This window comes from Rhyacophila brunnea, unplaced genomic scaffold, assembly GCF_057557595.1.
Source record: "Rhyacophila brunnea isolate RB1 unplaced genomic scaffold, BYU_Rbru_1.0 scaffold_306, whole genome shotgun sequence".
Lineage (NCBI taxonomy): Eukaryota > Metazoa > Arthropoda > Insecta > Trichoptera > Rhyacophilidae > Rhyacophila > Rhyacophila brunnea.
This window is the reverse complement of record NW_028232972.1, coordinates 16,076-30,000: the sequence shown is the minus strand read 5'-3', so window position 1 is coordinate 30,000 and position 13,925 is coordinate 16,076.

Sequence of the window (13,925 nt, the reverse complement as noted above, 5' to 3'; positions counted from 1 at the left end):
GATCGCGAAATCGGTTTCAAACACGTACGACAGAGACGCCGTCGTACGTCAGAGCAGGAAAGCTGCCGGAATACCGATTCGGAAACGCCGCGCGCGGAACAGCCGTAGCTATTACAAATCGAATTTTAGTATGGAAATTGATTACGCGGGATCGTGATTGAAATCGGATCGATGGTTGCCCTACGTGTTGCTATACTTTGTGATTGCACATATGTGCAAATGGAAGTTTTCGCAACAGGACCTATGAGCATATGTTAACAATCATTGCGCCTCGTACGTGCGATGCGTGGCGACATCGAGCTATTACAATACAACTTAATTACCTTATTTACTATGTACTATAACGCCCATCCATAAGTCTCCTTTTATTATTCTCATTAGTCCTTGCATGTTGTTACATTATTTTATCTATTACATCACAATTTATATTTCATATTTACACTTACAATTCAGATCATATTTTCCATCCTATTTAATTTAATTATCCCCTTATCTAAACATATTTAATTCAAATTTTTATCCTATACTTTATTACCTATTACCTATACTCATGGTCAGTGACCGACTTATTCATCCGCAGTTCACCCTGAGAAGTCGTGGGACCTGTCAGAGCAAACTGCGGGACTTATACACATGAAATATATCGCATGCTTTTGTTCGGCCTTGCCGGGGTCGTCATCCTTACGCCGGTGGCACATTGACTACCAGGGTCAGACCGAGCGGCTGGGGAGCACTACTCCTTATGGGAGCGCCCCCCACAGGGGCGGAAAAATCAGTGCGTGACAAATCCCCCCAACCAAAGCAAAACCACCGCCAGGATCTGACCTCAACTAGCCACCGGCCCCCCCTCGGCTCCGCCTCACGAAACAAAACATGCTCAAAACAAAAAAAATGAATGATAAAACGTACAAAAGAAAATACCTAAAATAATTCGTAACGCTACGGCATGCACATGACAGTGAGGGGTAATTATGTTTTATATTTATTATTTGCCCAGAGTCGGGTGCAAGAATATGGGAGAAGGAAAACAAAGAGAAATTTTTTTATACAATGCAATTATGGATTAGAGAATAATTCATTCCCGGGCTGCTGGTGACGAAATAGTCTGCCTGTTACCCTCCTGACGAGGAGTGTTGGTCAGGACAAGAGCTTAAGGAAGCATCCTTCCCCCAGTCCTTCGTCAGGGTTGGGCGTACAGGTTTCCCGGTGTGAGCCAGGCAGCCCGTTCTGGGACCTACAGATCATACGCCAGGGAGGTTCCCCCGGTCGTATCCTCGACGTCAGACGTACATATATGGGTTTATTTACAACACAAGCGGAAAAAAAAAGAAAGGACAAGAATTATACATGCGTGTTAGGGTTTAGTAACAAGATAAAGAAAACAAAAGAATTAGTCGCCGTTCCGCTTCCTCCATTTCGACGCGGTGGAACCCAACGTATACCCGTGTGAGCACTCCGCTACCCCGGGCCTCGGTCCCCTTTCTGCGCGCGGTGTCTTTGCTGTCACGTCACGTAAGCGCTTTCAGTTGGAGAGCTTTACTGGGCGAAGGCGTGCACTCCTTCGTCCCATAGCTATTTGCCTTACGTGCGTGACTCTTCTTGCGCGCATCAGGATAGCGGTAGTAAACCACGGCGTTGAGGCACTCCGACGGCCTGAATACCTCCTCGACGTTGGTCTCAGAATATGAAATCGGTAGGTCATTAATTTATTTATAACATGAAAGTTTAATATTAATTGATATCTAGAGGGAACGTTACTTAAATTGAATATATCTGCGTGCCTGTCGCGCAATCTTTCCTACCTTAACATCTAATACAGCTCGGTGTCGCCACCGGCACATACTTACGACTAGTTGACGGATGTTATTCCGTCAACCAGACATATAGGCAGCAATAATTGTTTAGTACATACTCATACTTCGCCGATCAAAGATTTCCCGCGCCTTATTCCAGTACGCGGTCTCCTTGATCGACCAAAATCATCGATCCGATTCTCCCGTCGCGCGTGAGCGTGACGCCGTCATATACGCGAGCGAGAGGGGCTCTGTCTCTGCAGAGTGGCAAATCGGATCGCGAAATCGGTTTCAAACACGTACGACAGAGACGCCGTCGTACGTCAGAGCAGGAAAGCTGCCGGAATACCGATTCGGAAACGCCGCGCGCGGAACAGCCGTAGCTATTACAAATCGAATTTTAGTATGGAAATTGATTACGCGGGATCGTGATTGAAATCGGATCGATGGTTGCCCTACGTGTTGCTATACTTTGTGATTGCACATATGTGCAAATGGAAGTTTTCGCAACAGGACCTATGAGCATATGTTAACAATCATTGCGCCTCGTACGTGCGATGCGTGGCGACATCGAGCTATTACAATACAACTTAATTACCTTATTTACTATGTACTATAACGCCCATCCATAAGTCTCCTTTTATTATTCTCATTAGTCCTTGCATGTTGTTACATTATTTTATCTATTACATCACAATTTATATTTCATATTTACACTTACAATTCAGATCATATTTTCCATCCTATTTAATTTAATTATCCCCTTATCTAAACATATTTAATTCAAATTTTTATCCTATACTTTATTACCTATTACCTATACTCATGGTCAGTGACCGACTTATTCATCCGCAGTTCACCCTGAGAAGTCGTGGGACCTGTCAGAGCAAACTGCGGGACTTATACACATGAAATATATCGCATGCTTTTGTTCGGCCTTGCCGGGGTCGTCATCCTTACGCCGGTGGCACATTGACTACCAGGGTCAGACCGAGCGGCTGGGGAGCACTACTCCTTATGGGAGCGCCCCCCACAGGGGCGGAAAAATCAGTGCGTGACAAATCCCCCCAACCAAAGCAAAACCACCGCCAGGATCTGACCTCAACTAGCCACCGGCCCCCCCTCGGCTCCGCCTCACGAAACAAAACATGCTCAAAACAAAAAAAATGAATGATAAAACGTACAAAAGAAAATACCTAAAATAATTCGTAACGCTACGGCATGCACATGACAGTGAGGGGTAATTATGTTTTATATTTATTATTTGCCCAGAGTCGGGTGCAAGAATATGGGAGAAGGAAAACAAAGAGAAATTTTTTTATACAATGCAATTATGGATTAGAGAATAATTCATTCCCGGGCTGCTGGTGACGAAATAGTCTGCCTGTTACCCTCCTGACGAGGAGTGTTGGTCAGGACAAGAGCTTAAGGAAGCATCCTTCCCCCAGTCCTTCGTCAGGGTTGGGCGTACAGGTTTCCCGGTGTGAGCCAGGCAGCCCGTTCTGGGACCTACAGATCATACGCCAGGGAGGTTCCCCCGGTCGTATCCTCGACGTCAGACGTACATATATGGGTTTATTTACAACACAAGCGGAAAAAAAAAGAAAGGACAAGAATTATACATGCGTGTTAGGGTTTAGTAACAAGACAAAGAAAACAAAAGAATTAGTCGCCGTTCCGCTTCCTCCATTTCGACGCGGTGGAACCCAACGTATACCCGTGTGAGCACTCCGCTACCCCGGGCCTCGGTCCCCTTTCTGCGCGCGGTGTCTTTGCTGTCACGTCACGTAAGCGCTTTCAGTTGGAGAGCTTTACTGGGCGAAGGCGTGCACTCCTTCGTCCCATAGCTATTTGCCTTACGTGCGTGACTCTTCTTGCGCGCATCAGGATAGCGGTAGTAAACCACGGCGTATAGCTCGGGACTCCTACCGTACGTCTGCGGACGCCGGGAGAACGGACCCTTTTTGGCGCCGTTTCCCCGTGCGTCCCGCCAAGCGGAACTCTCGTCTGGGAGGCCTTGACCTGAAAGGGGCGTCGTCTAAGACGTCGTCCAACGCGTCCTTTCGGTTTCCAAGGCTCCTGCCGACACCGGGCACCATGGTGCCGTCGTCAGCTTCTGGGTTTTCTGGGGACGCCGGTCTTGGCGACGAGCGTCCCCTCGTATCGTACCCCATCTCCTCTGGGCGATACTCCCCGGATGGCGCGGGGTCGACTATGCCATCCACGCCATCCCCTCCTTGGGTTTCCCCAATCTCATCGTCCGTTTCGAAGTCGACTCCTCGCACTTCGTCTTCCGCGGTTGGGATATGCGACGGTCCGACCGGTTCGGTACCGTCACCCAAGATCGCGGAAGTGACGTCCGGTGGCGCTGGGGGCGTCACCGAATCGTCTGCCCTCTCGTCAGTTACCTCGGCTCCCGTGGCCACAGGAGGCAGATAACGTCGGAGTTGATCGACGTGGAATTTATAGGGCCTGCCACGTCGATTCACAAAGTATTGTGTTTGACCAACTTTCATTATGACCGTGTGTGGTCCACTCCATTTTGCATCTAGGCCGGCGCATGCGCCTGGCCTCTTCTTCGGGTGCTCCTTCGTATACACCCGGTCACCTGTCTCGAACGTCAGCGGACCGGTGGTCGGCTCGGTACCTCGCCTTCTGAAGTACGCCGCTTGGTTGGCCGATACCGCCGCGTTCATCTCTTCCCTATCTAACCGGACCTCATCGTCGAGTTCTGTCCGCAGTGGGTTGCTGAAGTGTCCCGGTCGGCAGATCGGGAACCCCCATAGCACTTCCGCGGGCGAAAACCCAGTCGCGGCGTTCCTCCGGCATCGGAGATCGTACATAATGTCCGGAACGTGCAGATCCCATTTGTCATGGTCATTGCTCGCTAGACGGACACGGAGACCCTTTTTGATCTCCTGGTTTCGGCGTTCGGTGGGGTTACAGCGCGGCATATAAATCGCCGTTGTCCAATGCTTTATTCCCCATTTTTCCAAAGCCATACGCCACCTGGGATGATCAAATTGAGTCCCGTTATCCGTCAGAATCGCTCGCGGATAACCATAACGTTTCAGGATCTGATTTTCCACATATGGTAAGATCGCCGACACCGTCGCGGATCGCATCACGAAGGCTTCCACCCATCGGGAGAACATGTCAGTCATCACAAGCAAATATTTGTTGCGACGACTGGTCGTTGGGTATGGTCCCATCAAATCTAACGCCAGGATCTCCCATGGCCTCACTGCTTCCATATGCGACGTCTGAGGTGCCGGAGGTTGCGGGGCAGCCCTCTTCCGAGTGGCGCACACCTCGCAACTACGGACGTATCTTTCGACGTCACGCCGTCTCTTCTTCCAGTGATACCACTCCTTTATAGAGCGGTCGGTTTCCGCGGCACCTGGGTGCCCGCTCTGGTCGTGGTATACTCTCATCACGTCTTCCCTTGTGCCGGCTGGTACGACTAGCTGCGGATCCATCCGACTGCTAATCCTTACCAGCATTCCGTCCCTTACGGCTAGTCCGGCGGGTCGTCTTCCCGCATTGTCGGGAGAATTGAAAAGCGCGACTGTCGCCATAGTGCGTGGGTCGGTCTTCTGCTTCTCAATTACTTCCTCCCGGATGTTTACCATGACTAGTAACATCGCCGTAGCTTCCGTTCGTCTCGTCGGTGCCTCAATACGGGCGCATTCCTCTTCCGGACTAAGAGTAGCACCCGCTGGTCCTTGCGGAAATCTTGAGAGGTGATCGGCTAGATGGTTCTCACTGCCGGGGCAGTGTTCGATCTCGAAATTGTATTCCGAGAGCAGAATCGCCCACCTAGCGAGCTTACCCTTCTGGTTCTTGGCGGTGTTCAACCACGTCAACGCCTGGTTGTCCGTTATCAATTTAAACTTTCTGTCCTCCAAGTAGCCGCGGTATTTGGTTATACCCCATACGGCGGCCATGGCTTCCAGTTCGTTAATATGATAACGAGCTTCCGTTTCGTTGACGCGCTTGCTCGCGTAGGAGATGACATCGCGCCCGCCATCGTCCCGTGGTTGGAACAATACGGCCGCGATGCCATGCCCACTGGCGTCCGTCTGGAGGCAGAAGGGCCTCTCAAAATCGGGTCTAGCCAATCTCAAAGGCTGCTTTAAAGCGTCCTTTATTCGACGAAAGGCGACCTCCGCTTCGTCGTCCCACCGAAATCGCACAGTTGTGCGAAGCAGCTTCGTCAGCGGTACCGCCATCTCAGCAAAACGCGGCACGTATTCTCTGAGCCAGTTACACAGGCCCAGAAAAGCGCGCACATCTCGCCTCGTTTTTGGCACCGCAGCCGATTCCACTTCAGCAAGGTGGTGTTCCTGGGGCTCATTACCCGTCTCCGTGATATGATGACCCAGGTAATCCACAGCTTGCCTTCCAATCTGGCATTTCTTCGGGGCGACCCGCAATTCGTGGAATTGCAATCTTTCGAACACGAGCCTCAAGTGCTGCGCGTGCTCTTCCCAATTATTGCTGTACACAATAATATCGTCGAGGTAGACGAGGCAGATTTTGTTCACCAAACCAATCAGGACCTCTTGCGACATCAGGCGCTGAAATGCTCCCACAGCCTGCTTCAACCCGAATGGGAGGACGCGGAACTGGTAGCAGCCGCCGTCAGCTGTCGCAAAGGCCGTCAAAGGTTTGGTTTCTGGATGTAACTTGAGCTGCCAGTAACCATGGCGGAGATCCAGTGAACTGAATACCTTAGCGGTTCCTAGGTCCTTCAAGGTCTCTAGGATTAACGGTAGCGTAGTCGCCTCGTCCTCCGTCTGCGAATTCAGCCGCCGATAATCCACACAAAACCTTGTAGAACCGTCCTTCTTCGGTACCAGTACCACTGGGCTCAGATATGGACTGGAGCTCGGTTCAATCACTCCGTCTGCCATCATCTGCTCGACGTCTTCCTGTATCTGGCGTTTCTTTTGTTCCGACTGACGGAAGGGACCAAGACGGAACGGAGTGGGGTTCTTCAGGAAGACCCTCACTTCCGTCGTTCGACACAAGGGGCCGGTCTCTGCAAAACGGTCCGCGTAGTCCTCCAAGACTTTCGTCAAGGCGACGCGGGCCGAATCGGGGATTCCGGGCGCTAGTTCCGCTGTCTGAATCGGACCACCCGGTAAGGGCTTCCGAAGGGTCCTGCTGTACAGCGTCTGTCGCAGGTCGTCACCGTAGTGGATGCAGCGGCGCTTCATGTCGACCACCGCCTGCTGCGCCTCCAGCCAATCCAGTCCGATTAAAAATGGGACATGTAGGTCCTTGACTAGGAGTGCCTGCACCACTATCGGGCTATCCCGTAGGAAGCCCTTTACGGTGACAACCCCTTCGGTACGCAGTGATCCCCCCCCGGCCGTAACTAAAGATTGTGGTTTCCCACGCGGCACTATTTCCTGGAGGAATAGATCACTACGCAGCAAAGTGTGCGTCGCTCCCGTGTCAACGACGGCATCATACTCTTTCTCGTCTCCTTCTATGCGGAAAGGCAGTGTGAGAAGGTGGCCACCCCTTAAAATGGGAGTGGCCCCCCCCCAGACACTGTATACCCCCGCTGATGCTTCGTCGCCGACTACGGTGGCGTTCCGCACTGCCGACTCGCCATCGAACAGCTTCGCGTCGTCGCCGGTAGTTGTATTTACACTATCTATATTACACGTTTTATTTACAGGGTCATCACTTTTTACAGCACTTATATTATCAACACTTACACTAGCTATATCACACTCAACATTATAACATACATCGTTAATTAAAATACACTTATCACTATTTATTTTACACTTACGATTACTGGTGGCGGTATATGAATTATCGTTACTGACTTTAGGTTTTAGGCGGCCAGTCTCAGCCTTGCAATTCAAACTACGGGTTAAATACGATGTGCCAGAATCAGCTCTAAAACTACTGGGGTTAGTTAACACAGAGGGGCCGCCGCCAACTTTGACGCGACCCGAGCTACTTACTGTTCCGGTTGAGCTCTGCGTGGCTCGTGTGTTGCTGGAGCCTCGCCGGTCGCGTTCACTCGAGACGGACATTCGACACTTACCCTGTCCGTCGTCCACCTCCGTGTTGCTAACATAACCTAATTTTCCTAATTCTATCTTATTATAAAAGGTCATCGACCTGACATGGCCATTATTGTAACCGGGAGGTGGTGTCCCCCACCGGTTTGACCCGAGGGTCTCGGGGTTCGGGCTCCTTACGTCCCGAACGGAATGGCACATGGTACCAGTGTGCGTACTCGACGCGTTCGCTTCAGGGCCCGTACTGATGCTGCAGGCATCTGGCAGTGATGCGCCCACATCAGTACTGGTATCAACGACCACTGGTTGTGCTCCCCCCTGGGTAACTGGAACCCGATCAAGGTTAACATAATATGTACATAAATTTACGCTACTGGGACCAGATTCAGTCTTATTTGGCACGATGCTACAATTATTGTCTACATTATTATTTTCACTAACACGGTCATTGTTCGATACCGGTTGTGCCTTCGAATCACGAACTATGCCTCGCGTAGGCGTGAGGGGTACGTCTCTACACTTGGCACGGTTCACAATTCGGCTGGGCCCGTTCGGCCGACGTCCTCCTTTGAGCCGACAACGGGCCGTCGGCGGCGGGGTGCGCCCTCAGTCCTGGCGGGACTGCTCCTGACGACGCGGCTCGGGCTCAGCTTGGCGTTGGCCGCTGGCTGCGCGGCGATCGCCACGGTTGCCGCCGCCTCTTCCTCGCCCGCTGTACCCGCCTCGGTTGGTGGGTTCCTGGCGCCTTGGCGCCTCCTCTTCGTCGCGGACATCTCGCTGCGCCACGGGCTTCTGATCGGCCCGTGTCCGATCTCTCCAGTTGTCGGCGGCCTGCGGCTTCTTAGGTTCGCTGTCGCCACGGCCACACAGGATGCATGGCGGCGGCGGCTGCTTGGACGACGACTGGTACGCCTGGCGTCTTCCCGCGGGCTCGCCAGGCAGCGGGTGGAGTGTTTTGGCTACGGCTAGCAGCTGTGCCATCGTCCTCCACTGTATGCGATCCACTCGGATCTGATCTGCCTCTGTCAGCAGGAAGTGAAAGGTTTGTGCCATCACTTCCGGCTTCATATCCGGCATTAGGATTGCGGCGAGTTCTGACTTCTGCCGCAGGAATGGGTATGGGGCCATCTCTGGCCTCTGGCGTCTCACCATGAGGTCGATCCTTTGTCGCTGCCGGCGAGCAAAGGATTCGAAATGGAGGACGCCGTCCTCCTTGAAGGCTTCCCACGAATCGGCGGGATCGAAGTCTCGTCCCCAGGCTTTCGCTTCCCCCTCCAGGCGGCGTATAGCCTCGGACACCCGGCAGCTGGGCGGGCATTTGGAGGCTTTAAAATACACCTCGCACTCCTCCACAAAGGTGAGGAACCGCTGTCTTGGGTCCCCCGTGAACTGGGTCTTGAGTTCCGGCTTCGGCGCATATGGTCTTTGGTCGTCGTCATCTGTGGCCTCTCGTCGCGGCCGGCCACTTTCCACGGTGATATCCGTCCGCGGGCTGTCCTCCGGAAAGATTTGGGCGTCCTGAAAATCAGGCACGCCGAAGACGTCCGACGGACCACTGACGGCTGGCTCTTCCGCTGGGCGAGGCATGGTTACTAGTGTTTCCTCGCTGTCGGTAGATTCCGCTCGGCGTGCTTTGGACCGCGTGTGCATGCGAGCCGTCGAGCCGTTCGTAATTTGCAGCGATTTTTAATGCACGGCGTAGAGATTATTTTTAGTTTTACATCAAAATCCTCTAAGTCTTTTTTTTTCAAAAAAAAAATTTTATAAGTGTTTTTTTTTTTTTTTTTTTTGTTCTTACACGAAAAAAATTTTATAAGTATTTATTCAACAAAATTTTTCAAAGTGTTTCTGTTTTTACACGAAAATTTTTATAAGTGTTTATTCAACAAAATTTTTCAAAGTGTTTTTGTTTTTACACGAAAATTTTTTTTAAGTATTTATTCAACAAAATTTTTCAAAGTGTTTCTGTTTTTACACGAAAATTTTTATAAGTGTTTATTCAACAAAATTTTTCAAAGTGTTTCGGTTTTTACGCGAAAATTTTTATAAGTATTTATTCAACAAAATTTTTCAAAGTGTTTTTGTTTTTACACGAAAATTTTTATAAGTGTTTATTCAACAAAATTTTTCAAAGTGTTTCTGTTTTTACGCGAAAATTTTTATAAGTGTTTATTCAACAAAATTTTTCAAAGTGTTTTTGTTTTTACACGAAAATTTTTTTATAAGTATTTATTCAACAAAATTTTTCAAAGTGTTTCTGTTTTTACGCGAAAATTTTTATAAGTATTTATTCAACAAAATTTTTCAAAGTGTTTTTGTTTTTACACGAAAATTTTTATAAGTGTTTATTCAACAAAATTTTTCAAAGTGTTTTTGGTGTTTACACGAAGATTTTTATTTTTCTTCGAAATTTTACAAGTCTTTTTATTTTTGTTAAAATTTTCACAAGTGTTTTTATTTTTCTTCGAAATTTTACAAGTCTTTATTTTTGTTAAAAAATTTCACAAGTGTTTTTTTTTTTATTTTTCTTCGAAATTTTACAAGTCTTTTTATTTTTGTTAAAATTTTCACAAGTGTTTTTATTTTTCTTCGAAATTTTACAAGTCTTTATTTTTGTTAAAAAATTTCACAAGTGTTTTTTTTTCTTCGAAATTTTACAAGTCTTTTTATTTTTGTTAAAATTTTCACAAGTCTTTTTATTTTTGTTAAAAATTTCACAAGTGTTTTTAATCTTCTTCAAAATTTTTACTAAGTATTGGCTTTTCGCAAAAATTTTATAAGTGTTTTTAAGTTTTTTTTTTAAAATTTTGCTAAGTATTTTTTTTTTAAGTTTTTATTTTATATTATATAGTTCATATTAATGTCAAAGTTCCTTTTTGCACTACACTGCTCTTCCAGTGAGCTTGATGTTGTATAACACAGTTAAAAATCGTACTCACTATTTATTTCTATATTTGTGATGCTGTAGAGGATCTCAGGGTCTGGGATCCGGCCAGGTTTATGCGACCTGGACAGCACCATTAAGTTGGGCGCCACGATGTAGGCCTCCGAATCCTCGGCTAGCTCCGGGCCTGGAGTGGAGGTACATTCAGTATTGGAAGAGCAGGTAGGCACAATATGATAGTCCAGTGAAAGAATTTTTTTACTATATTAGAAACAATTTATTAAGTCCCACGATCGTCAAACACAAACAAAAGTTCTAATTATGAAAGTCGGAAACCACGAAATATAAAAAAAAGTCTTATTTATTATATAATAACGAATTATATAAACCAACACATTTATTATTTAATTATTTAAGAACTAATTTATTTTTTTATCGGTAGTCGAGATTACGCGAGCACGGGGCACTGTGTCGAAAAGGTTGGAAACCCGGTCCAATAAAACAAAAATTATAACGCGGATGAAATGGCTAAGTCGCTGTCGGACACTTCGCCTAACTGTCAGATTGCCAGTAGGTATAGGGGAGTAGGTATCAACCGGTAGGTATTATGGACCTCGGCGAGTACCTCCCCTCAAGTCCCTCGAAGACTTGTATGGCGAAATGTGAGAAAATTTATACCGCCGACCGTCGCAGGTTCGGGGTAGTAAGAGCAGAAAACGACTGATGCTGGATTCTAAAATCACGGGTTTTTATACAGATCTGACCGATTTCATCCCCTTGTCCAACGTTTCGGGGGGTGCGAAAATCTGTAACGGTTTCACTATGAAGATTGGCGGAAATCGTGCCGTGGCCGATTATCCGCAACATCCATGTAAAAGCCGGTTACGCCAAATTATAGGTCTTAGGCGGCACCTCCTGATGGGCGGAACCGCCCTCGCGTCACTTACGTTTTTCTGGTACCTCCTGGTACTGAGAGTACGTACCTTCAGAAGCAGTAGCGCCCTGTTTCTGGCCCAGCCAAGCGAAAAATGTACGTACGAAGGAGTGCTTGGTATCAACGGCTTCGTCGTCAAATTGCCTATCGATACAGCACACCCCCCGTGTGGTGACATTCCTCATGGCTGAGGGAGGACCGTCACAGAGGCGGCCGGCCCCGTGGGCTCTAGCGGCGTGACGGTGCCTCTCACTCAGAAACAAGGGCACTCCTGAGTTAGCCTGGATGGTAAGGCTTCATATGCCAGTGGTCAAATTGGCATATTCGTGGCACCAAGCCTACGATAGCGCATACCAATCCTTCGGCCAACTACCGTTGGAGGGCCAATCTTTGAGGCACTCCGACGGCCTGAATACCTCCTCGACGTTGGTCTCAGAATATGAAATCGGTAGGTCATTAATTTATTTATAACATGAAAGTTTAATATTAATTGATATCTAGAGGGAACGTTACTTAAATTGAATATATCTGCGTGCCTGTCGCGCAATCTTTCCTACCTTAACATCTAATACAGCTCGGTGTCGCCACCGGCACATACTTACGACTAGTTGACGGATGTTATTCCGTCAACCAGACATATAGGCAGCAATAATTGTTTAGTACATACTCATACTTCGCCGATCAAAGATTTCCCGCGCCTTATTCCAGTACGCGGTCTCCTTGATCGACCAAAATCATCGATCCGATTCTCCCGTCGCGCGTGAGCGTGACGCCGTCATATACGCGAGCGAGAGGGGCTCTGTCTCTGCAGAGTGGCAAATCGGATCGCGAAATCGGTTTCAAACACGTACGACAGAGACGCCGTCGTACGTCAGAGCAGGAAAGCTGCCGGAATACCGATTCGGAAACGCCGCGCGCGGAACAGCCGTAGCTATTACAAATCGAATTTTAGTATGGAAATTGATTACGCGGGATCGTGATTGAAATCGGATCGATGGTTGCCCTACGTGTTGCTATACTTTGTGATTGCACATATGTGCAAATGGAAGTTTTCGCAACAGGACCTATGAGCATATGTTAACAATCATTGCGCCTCGTACGTGCGATGCGTGGCGACATCGAGCTATTACAATACAACTTAATTACCTTATTTACTATGTACTATAACGCCCATCCATAAGTCTCCTTTTATTATTCTCATTAGTCCTTGCATGTTGTTACATTATTTTATCTATTACATCACAATTTATATTTCATATTTACACTTACAATTCAGATCATATTTTCCATCCTATTTAATTTAATTATCCCCTTATCTAAACATATTTAATTCAAATTTTTATCCTATACTTTATTACCTATTACCTATACTCATGGTCAGTGACCGACTTATTCATCCGCAGTTCACCCTGAGAAGTCGTGGGACCTGTCAGAGCAAACTGCGGGACTTATACACATGAAATATATCGCATGCTTTTGTTCGGCCTTGCCGGGGTCGTCATCCTTACGCCGGTGGCACATTGACTACCAGGGTCAGACCGAGCGGCTGGGGAGCACTACTCCTTATGGGAGCGCCCCCCACAGGGGCGGAAAAATCAGTGCGTGACATTAGGTTAGGTTAGGTTTATTTTAATTTTTTTTTTTTTTTTTTTTAATTCTTCGTTATATATATATAATGTTAATAATATGATGGATGTAAAAAAAAGGATTTTTTTATTTTATTTAAACTAGCTTAGGTTAGGTTAGGTAAGGTTAGGTTAGGTTAGGTTATGTTAGGTTAGGTTAGGTTAGGTTAGGTTATGTTAGGTTAGGTTAGGTTAGGTTAGGTTAGGTTAGGTTAGGTTAGGTTAGGTTAGGTTAGGTTAGGTTAGGTTAGGTTAGGTTAGGTCAGGTTAGGTTTATGTAATATTAGGTTGGGTTAAGTTGGCTAACGAACGTCGTCGACGAGAGCGCCGTTTAAAGCGAGACATCCGTCGTCGACGACGAGGTCGCTGCTTCGGCCGTCGACGACGGACGAGAGCGCCGCTTAAAGCGTGACACGGGCCCGCCTGGCCAGCTAAATCTGAGTCCCGCCGGCATCGTGCACTTCACACGTCCCACTCGTCGAAATGAAGACAATGAAATTTAATTATCTTACGATTACGTTCATGCCTTATGACGATATAATATTGATATTTCATAATAATATAATATGATGGATGTAAAAAAAAAAGATTTTTTTTTTATTTATTTAAATTAGCTTAGGTTAGGTTAGGTAAGGTTTATTT